At 41.5% G+C, this 8742-nt stretch overlaps 2 protein-coding genes across 2 annotated transcripts in view; one reads left to right on the plus strand and one right to left on the minus strand.

The window, feature by feature from the left end:
• The window catches only part of tpd52 (tumor protein D52), a 327212-nt gene that overhangs the window by 243663 nt on the left and 74807 nt on the right, over window positions 1-8742 (plus strand). The gene's annotated exons all lie outside the window — the stretch shown is intronic.
• Window positions 1-8742, minus strand: part of pag1 (phosphoprotein membrane anchor with glycosphingolipid microdomains 1) — a 69653-nt gene that overhangs the window by 27777 nt on the left and 33134 nt on the right. The window lies entirely within an intron of this gene.

The following is an 8742-nucleotide window of genomic DNA, read 5'->3' on the forward strand; positions in this document are numbered from 1 at the left end:
AGTGGTGACATCATCCATAGTAGATCATATCAATGTGACATGGGACTTCATCATGTACAGCACACACTGTACCAGAGTCTTCAGATTACAAACAGTGGTCTGAACCAGTGCCCAGTATTCAAGTAAATGTAATTTGTACTGTCCACCAGCGATGTGAGCAGTCACAGGTAGGGATGGGATATGATAATCGCTATTATCGTGATTAAAAAAAAACAATCGACCCAAACCAATCGACCAAACCAAGTACCGATCATTTAGATTTCAATTTTAGATACATTTTTATGTAAACTTTCTGTTGTTTTGTTTTTTTGTCCCCTGTTTTGTAATGTATTGTTGCTCCATGCCCGGCCAGTTCCCCCTAAAGGACCACAATGGAAACAAGCCTTTGAGCTTTCTTTCGTATTTATCCTTTAGGATTCATTTATAATAAAGTGCTCAATCAATCAATCAATCAAGCAATCAATTAATCATATCAGAGGGATTTTTCATTTATTGTGAAATTATCCTCCGTCATACATTGGACCTGACTTGTCTCGGTACTTTTTAAAAAGTATCAATACTGCCAATATAGAAATACTCTGTTACAAGTAAAAGGTGTTCAAAATGTTACTTGAGTAAAAGTACTAAAGTATTGGCATCAAATATACTTAAAGTACCAAAAGTAAAAGTACTAAAATGTTTGAAAATAGCAGATCTACAAGCTAGTAAAAGTACAATATTTGCCTCTGAGATGTAGTGGAGTAGAAGTAAAAGTATTGAACATTGGATATACTCCATTAAAGTAAAAGTACCTCAAAAATGTACTTAAGTACAGTACTTGAGTCTATGTACTTAGTTACTTAAGACCACTGCTTTTTCGTGTCTACACCAAATCTCGTTGGCGTTGCGACGCGTTTGCGAGAATTCAACCCACAGAATATGGATGCTGGGGTTCAAGTGGTTAACAAACGTGGCATTTTGAGAGTAATCCCGATAATATAAATGATTGTAAAGTGCAATTATTTGGGCCACAATAATGGCGAACAGGACATTTTCACATCATCCCAAATAGTCCCAGGCTTTTTCCAGTGTGTGGTCCAGGCGGGCAGCGTGTTGTCTTCGGGTGCCAGATCACTCTCCTCTCCTCCGTCCCCCGTCGGCGCTTAAAAAAACCCCCGGAATAATCACCGTTCTGCCACCGGCACCGGTGTCTCCATAGCAACCGTGCATTCTACCCATCACTGCTATTTATGGCGGAGAAGAGAAAGAAAGAAAAGAAGAAAAACGACACGGAAATGCCACCTCTGCGAGACCGTCACTCATGCAGGTGTCTCATTGCGTATTCCCCTAAAAAAAAAACGTGCTTTAAGCATTTAAGCTCGTTGCTGTCAGGCAGAAACCTCTTATATCATAGATCAACTTTTTATGAATTTATTTTTAGGTAAATTAATGCCCTACTTTGTTGTTCAAGAGGTTTGGGCCGCTACGCAGCCACTCACACCTACGTCGCACCGCCTATCCCTCGACAAATATAGACATCTAATTACCCGTGGTGTAAAATAACATAAGTACATTTACTCAAGTACTGTACTTAAGCACAATCTGTCGGGAGCTCCTGTTACAACGTGTACAGTTAGGAATGTTAGGAATGTAAACAAAGACACGTGGACCGGAAGTGGAGAGCTGAGGGCGGACCTAACGGCTAACATCCTGTTATCCACATTATATAGGGAGGTTCCCCCAGAGTCAAATTGAAAGGGAAAGAAAAAGCAAGAGGGCGCTTTTTTCCCCTTCTTTTTTGGGCGGTGTAAGCCGCCCCTATAAGTGGGGTTGGGACACCTCATTAGTACACCCTTCGCTGTACTGTGATTGGCTCATAATTAGTATACCCCTAGCATTAGTACACCCCTAGCTGTACTGTGATTGGCTGACTCTATTGGCTGACTCTATTCAGCACTGTTGATTGGCTAGCGAGACAACATGATGAAATCAATAACCTATAAATAGGACTATGCACTTCAAAAAAAACTACTTTTTTTTTAAAGTGAGCTTCCATCCACTGTGATGACCACTGTGATGACCACACCGCCCACTTCACACTGGGTGTGATTTTTGGGCGGTGAAACCGCCCCTATATGTGAGGTTTGGACAGGGGGTCCCATTGCACCCCCCAACCCTGCGCTGTGATTGGCCACCATTGTACCCCCCCTAACCCTGCACCGTGATTGGCCAATCACAGTCTATTCAGGACTGTGATTGGCTAGTGAAACATGACACATGTGCATAGCCCTATAAATAGGACTATGCACTTAAAAAAAACACATTTATGTTTTTTTTTAAGTTAGGGGTGTACAATTGGTTGGTCCACAATATTACTTTTCTTCCATCACTTCTTCCATCACTGTGATGACCACACCGCCCCACTTCACACTGGGTGTGATTTTTACTATGGGTTCACAGATGGTAGTCAGAGTGACGTAGCCGTGGTCAGGCTATATATGGGCGTATCAGGTTTTTTTTTATGGTTATGTCTGAGTCAGAGTGACGTGGCCACGGTCTGCCGGCTGGCCGACCCACCGGCCCTCCCAGTAGCCAATGTTTATTTCTAGAGGTTCGGCCACAAGAGTGTCAAGCAAAAGTAGCAAAAATAGGCCATCTACAAGCTCATAACACGTTGCAATGCGACGCGGAGTGGAGCTTGTAGATGGCACTATTTTTGCTGTTGTTACAAAATAAACGTAAAAGTGTGTCTGTGGGTTTTATATTTAACCAATGAAAAGTATTAACAAGAGCTTGCGACTAAATAACAACTACATTTCACGCCAATCATTCAGCACCCTGTTTGATTGTCAAAATGCAGTGTGTGTCACCATTACGATCGCAATTGTATCAATGGCCTGTGGTCCCCTTGACATTTTCCTATTGTGGCCCTCAGGTTAAAGCTATTTTAGTATCCCTGCTGTAGATCTCGTTGCTATCGGGCAGAAACCTCTTATCTCATATTCAAAATATATATATTTTTTTGGTGTAAATTAAGGCCCTACTTGATCATACTACAGCATCACACAAAGTTTTGCGTCGCGTTTCGAGCTGTAAATCAGCTACTTTGGCTATTTTCTAATTTGAATCCTGAAAAGTAACGGTTTTGGCTAATATTCCCCCCAAGAATATGGATGCTGGGGTTCAAGTGGTTAACTGTCCTCCCCAGACGGTGTCATGAACAGTTGGATGAGGACCATTGCAGAGGGAGAGACGCACATTCTTATAATTCTTCCCGTAAAAAAAACGAATACATTTGGTGTTCCAACGAGCCAGAACACTCCCACAGTCCTTTGCAGTGTGGAAAAACACTCAGGGACCACCGTGGAAGACGCTACGATCAGCCAAAAGGACCACTGTCATATATACTCTCTCTGTCTCTCTGTCTCTCTCTCTGTCATTTGGGGACTCAGGGTGGTGGCAATAGGCTCTATGCACAGCAGCCATATTGTGAAGACATTCACAGGTGTTACCAATGATACTAATGAAGGCTCTGTTCCATTCTGGTCAAACAGAGTCTAAAAATGGGGTCTAAAATGTGGGTCCAGGGACCCTCATGGTTCCTTAAGGGGTTTCCAAATGGCCCCTTACGGGTGACACTCTCAGAGTTCTGGGGTCATGGAAATTGAAAATTGTGCTACACTAAATGGAACAGAGCCTTCATTAGTATCATTGGTAACACCTGTGAAGGAAGTGATAATATGGCTGCTGTGCATAGAGCCTATTGCGATCCCCCTAGTTTAGTGGTTCTCAAAACCTTTTTGTGTCAAGGACCCCCAAATTGTAACTACTCAGGAACGATGCAAATAGGGAATGCATGCCCCACCCTGTTATGCAATACCCGTTATACCCGTTGTCAATAATAGCCGTTGTCATAGCACCCGTTGTAAACGTCTGTCTGTCTGTGTCCCTTTCGTGCCCATACTGTATATGGAGATCTCTGTATCTGTCTGTCTGTCTGCCTGTGTACCTTTTATGCCCTATATGGAGATCTCTATATCTGTCTGTCCATGTCCCTTGTATGCCCATGTATGGAGATCCCTTTTGTTATCAGTGTATGGCCATAATGGCCATGCCATATGGGCATATCGGGGGGATCGGTGGTTCTCTGGAAAGTCCTTGTGCACTGGTAAACGTCTGTGGAGAATGTGTAGAGAATGTCTGAAGAGACTGACTAAGTAATCAAATATAATAAAGGTTTTAACCCTTCCATTGTGTTAGGGTAATTTTTGACCCATTTTCAAGTTTAAATAAGTAAAAAGTACCCTTTACATTTCTTTATTGGAACAAGACTTCATGATATCCTCAGAGACAGCTATTTATAACGCAGCAAAATTAATTACCACAATTTTTGTTAATTCTGATGGTCTTAAAAAAAAAAGTGACACTTGTGGTGTGTAGCGGGTCAAATTTGACCCGGCAGAGAAGTGTGGCTCAATTCCCCCCAAATTGTCAATATTCAAAAGTTTACATGTTTGAAAGTGAGAGAAACTTGTCCTCAATTAGCATTTGCTATCAGGAGTAAAATAAAGTTTGAGTTTATGAAAATAAAATGACTTTTTGCCTTCTATGGCAGTGGTTCTCAACCAGTGGTCCGGGGACCACCAGTGGTCCTTGAGGGGGTTCCAGGGGGTCCCCAGCCAAATTAATAGTTAGGAACCAAATTGGCCCTAATGTGTCTGTAACTCTGAGAGTGTCTACACATGGAGCCAAATGGACCCTCTCAAGAGTTAAATGAACACTAATGATGATGGTACAGTGTAGATTGGGATCCCCAAGAAATCAAAATGGTTGAGTCCCTGGTATATCTTCTCAAATGGGGGTCCGTGGGCTAATATGTGTTAATTTGGGGGTCCTTGATGCGAAAAAGGAAAAACCACTGTTCTATGGTAATACAGGTCAATTTTGACCCGCTAACACGACCACAGGTGTCACTATTTTTAATAATGTTAACATTTTTTTAAAGTTAAAAAACTAAAACAAGTATTTTTTTCTTTTTCTGGAAGTGTGTTCTAATTATTGTTCTTAGGTATTCTATTATAGCTAGATAACATCATTATCCATTGTCTTCATTATAGGAAATGTAATGAGTGAATTTTTAACCTTTTTACAATTGAAAAACGACATATATTGAAAGATGAAACCCTAACCCTAACCCAACATAATATTTTAAAAAGTGCTTACATGAATGCATTACAAGTCAGCTATGAGGTGGAGAGAAAAAAATAAATGAAAATAATATTTTTTTGAGTATTTTGGGCTGAGTTAAATCACGGGTCATTAATCTGACCCGCCAAACACCACAAGTGGATGCAGGTTTCTAACAAAATGCAAGGGTTAATTTGACAAACCAATTCATTAATTTGTTTGTTTGTTCTATTAGGCCTCATTATTTTTTCTCTTCCTTTTCTTTTTTCTTTTGTTGTTGTCATGGCTGCCAGTTCCCACCTGATGTTATGTGGGAGTCCTGACTGCTCCAGACCGTACTGAATAACTGCCAGCTTGCATAATGTCTTCAGGCTAGGACTTAAGTGTAAGATCTGTGAATAACGACATATGGGTTGTGTATGGTTTGTGTATCCAAAGATGATGATTTGATCTCCCACCTTGGAAACAGAACACACCACAACCCCAATACGGTCCCTTCTCCCTTGGGCTCAACCTTTTTCCAGGTGAAGGTATTTGCATTGAATTTCCACAGATCATTGAAGTGCTGTCTCAGATCAAAGTTGTAGCCTCCAAATATGTACAAGCTCTCCATTGTGGGCAAAGGCTACATGACGTCCGCGTCCTTCTGGGAGAAGCTGTGCAGAAGGCGTGCTCAGCCAGCAGTTGGTCTCTGTGTCAAACACTCTGACGCTGTTTAAGTAATCTGTGTCCCCCGAGCCCCCAAATACAAACATCTTTGTCCCGATGATGGTGGCAGATAGTGACGGTGTGAAGCAGGTGGTAGAGTGCCTCTGGTGTTAATTGAAGACCAGAGCATTGTGGTGGTGTCCAACCTGCAGATGTCATTAGTGCGTCCCAGTCCTGATCCATCCTCCATGTATATACATGACCTTCCCAGAGACACAGGCTGAGTGGTCTTGCCTCCCCAACGGAACAGTCCCGGAAATCTTGGGTTTGAACCATCTGTGATTGTCAACATCAAATGCATAAAGAAGGTTGTCCTGGTAGTCCCCATTGACGGTAAACCATTTGTATTCATCCTCCAGTATCTTACAATTCACGACCCCCTCCCCAGATGTAGATTGTATCTCCTATAAGCACAGCTGTGTGGCCCCAACGCACAGAGGGGACCTCCAGTGGACGTTTCCTTCTCCCAGTTGTCACTGGAGGCAACATCTTCCAGACCATAGAGACTGCGTTGAAGACATGCACATCAATCTGATCCATGCTGTGGGTCGTCCCGTGATGGAACCCTCCAAAGTGGTACACCATGTCCCCCACTGGCACTGCAGAACAGTAATATCTTTCCTGTTTTCGGATGTACCAGTTCTCTTTTCAGGGACACCGCCCAGTTGCAACATTCTCTCTCTCTTTTCCCTCTGTACTTTCTGTGGTCTCCGTCTCCTCCCTGAATGTGTCCGTCTCTTCTCTGCATGTCACTTTTATATCTCTGTGGTTGTTTCTAAATACTTTATCTCAAGTATCTCTGTTGGCAATGTCACATTATATAGGCTACGGCTCTTGACTGATGTCACTCACAACACATACCATTGGCATGCGTGTATAACAATGCAAATTTGCACTGGCGCAAACATTTTTCTCTTAAATGACATTTCCTATACCTGAAATGTTTAATATGAGTTCCTATTTATCGGTATCACAATGAAAACAGATTGTTTCTAGTTTTTGGAGAAAAAAAGTACCACGTCTTATTTTTATATTAAGACGGTACAGGCCTAGTCAGCAAAAAAACTATGTATTAAAAAAAACGTTACTGATAACGTAGTGTTAACTTTCATAGTGATAACCTTGCTTGCTGCTACGCTGTTATACCATTTGTGCACCACTGTTAGTCCATCTATAAATCTGGGCCTTTGTGGATTGGCCAAGCTTAGCATGATGTTTGTGCTGCGATTAACACATTGACCGCCAGAGGTTAATCTCATAATGTACTCACCATGTGCCAACGTTCTATTGTTGTTTTTTGTTTTTTTTCACGTCGCCATAGACCTCGGTAAAATCCTTAAGATTGAGCAGTGCACTGTTTGTAAACATCGCGGAGATCTCCCTGCGTCTACCAGTCCAAACCACGTGTCAAACGGAGCCGCCATGTTGTAGTTAGAACGGTTTATGTTAAACAGTGATCAGCGAGGAGAAAAATACAATCGAAGAAAATGGCGTTTCAGTGTGCGCTTTAGAATGGAGCCCTACGGGATCGGCAAAACGTGATCCTGAATAATTCCGTTTCCGGGTGGGTGTTACCAATGAAGTATGCCGTACTAGAAAATTGAAAAAAGTTTTTTTTTTTCGAAAAAAAAAGGAAAAAGCACCACAGCCCGTAAGCTACGGGATCTGGTGCTTTACCGTTGGATTTATCGGCCCTTAGGCTACGGGCCTGGCGGTGAGAGTGTTAAAATATCACACAAACGTCACACGAACGTCACAGGGCGTCTGGCACAAAGGTCACGCAAAGCTCGGCACAAATGTCACGCTTAGTCTGACACAAACGGCAGGCAAAACCCAGCATGGAATGTCTCACGAAGCCCTGCCTATCAACCAAAGAGTCTGACAGACTTACCAGAGAAGCCTAGAACTGATGCCTCCGATGCCTCAGATCTCAGGATTCAAAAAATCCTGTGCCTCCTCCTCCGTTTAACCAATTAAGACCTGAGGCCGATTTTTTTTTTTTTTTTTTTTTTTTAAGGTTTTTATTCCTTTTTCAACAAACAAACATGACATAACATAACAGACAAAAACCAACAACACAACATAACAAATATGATAAAACAACATAAAATACTTAAAATAAAACAAAACATAACTAACTAAAGCAGGCAGGCATACCTAAGCTAATCGGACAACACCTACACCCATTTATTTATCAATTGTGATTATATGTCAATTGTGTCAATGATCAATGCGGCAAACCTTTATATATAGAAAGAAGTAGTCCCATACTAGATGGAACTTCCCCTTTAACATTGTTTTTTTCTGGCAATCAAATATTCATAGGATGCGGTCTCCGTCATGAGTTGGGTCCAATCTGCCAGCCCTGGTGTACATGAGCTCTTCCAGTTTCTTAGTATCAACCGGGCTCTGAGGCCGATTCTTATTAATGTCTTCTAAATCCTAACATGTTTCTGAAAAACGTATGTTTCTATATCAGTGGTTCTCAAACCTTTTCATGTCAAGGAATTGTAGGAGTTGAGGCATTACATTTTAGTTTGACTCGTTCCACAGATAAATATTGTGAAAATATCCGTTCAAAATGTTTGCCTCTTTCTTATATTATTTGACAATTTGGCCAATGTTTGACCTCTTTTTGTAGTACAGTTTGTTGATTACTTTTGATGCCAGTAATGGTCTTTTTTCATTTAAGTATTTCTTTTTTTTAGGTATTAAATATGTTCTTTAACTTTATGGTCATCTGGGACCCCCCCCCAAAATCATATGGGGGTCCCGACCCACAGGTTGAGAACCACTGGCTTATAGTATGATGATATTATCATTCAAATCTTAGTGTTATGCCAATTATTTAGAGATCCACTTGCAATA

This window comes from Gymnoscopelus braueri (assembly GCF_963280865.1).
Source record: "Gymnoscopelus braueri genome assembly, chromosome: 11".
In the NCBI taxonomy this organism is placed as follows: domain Eukaryota; kingdom Metazoa; phylum Chordata; class Actinopteri; order Myctophiformes; family Myctophidae; genus Gymnoscopelus; species Gymnoscopelus braueri.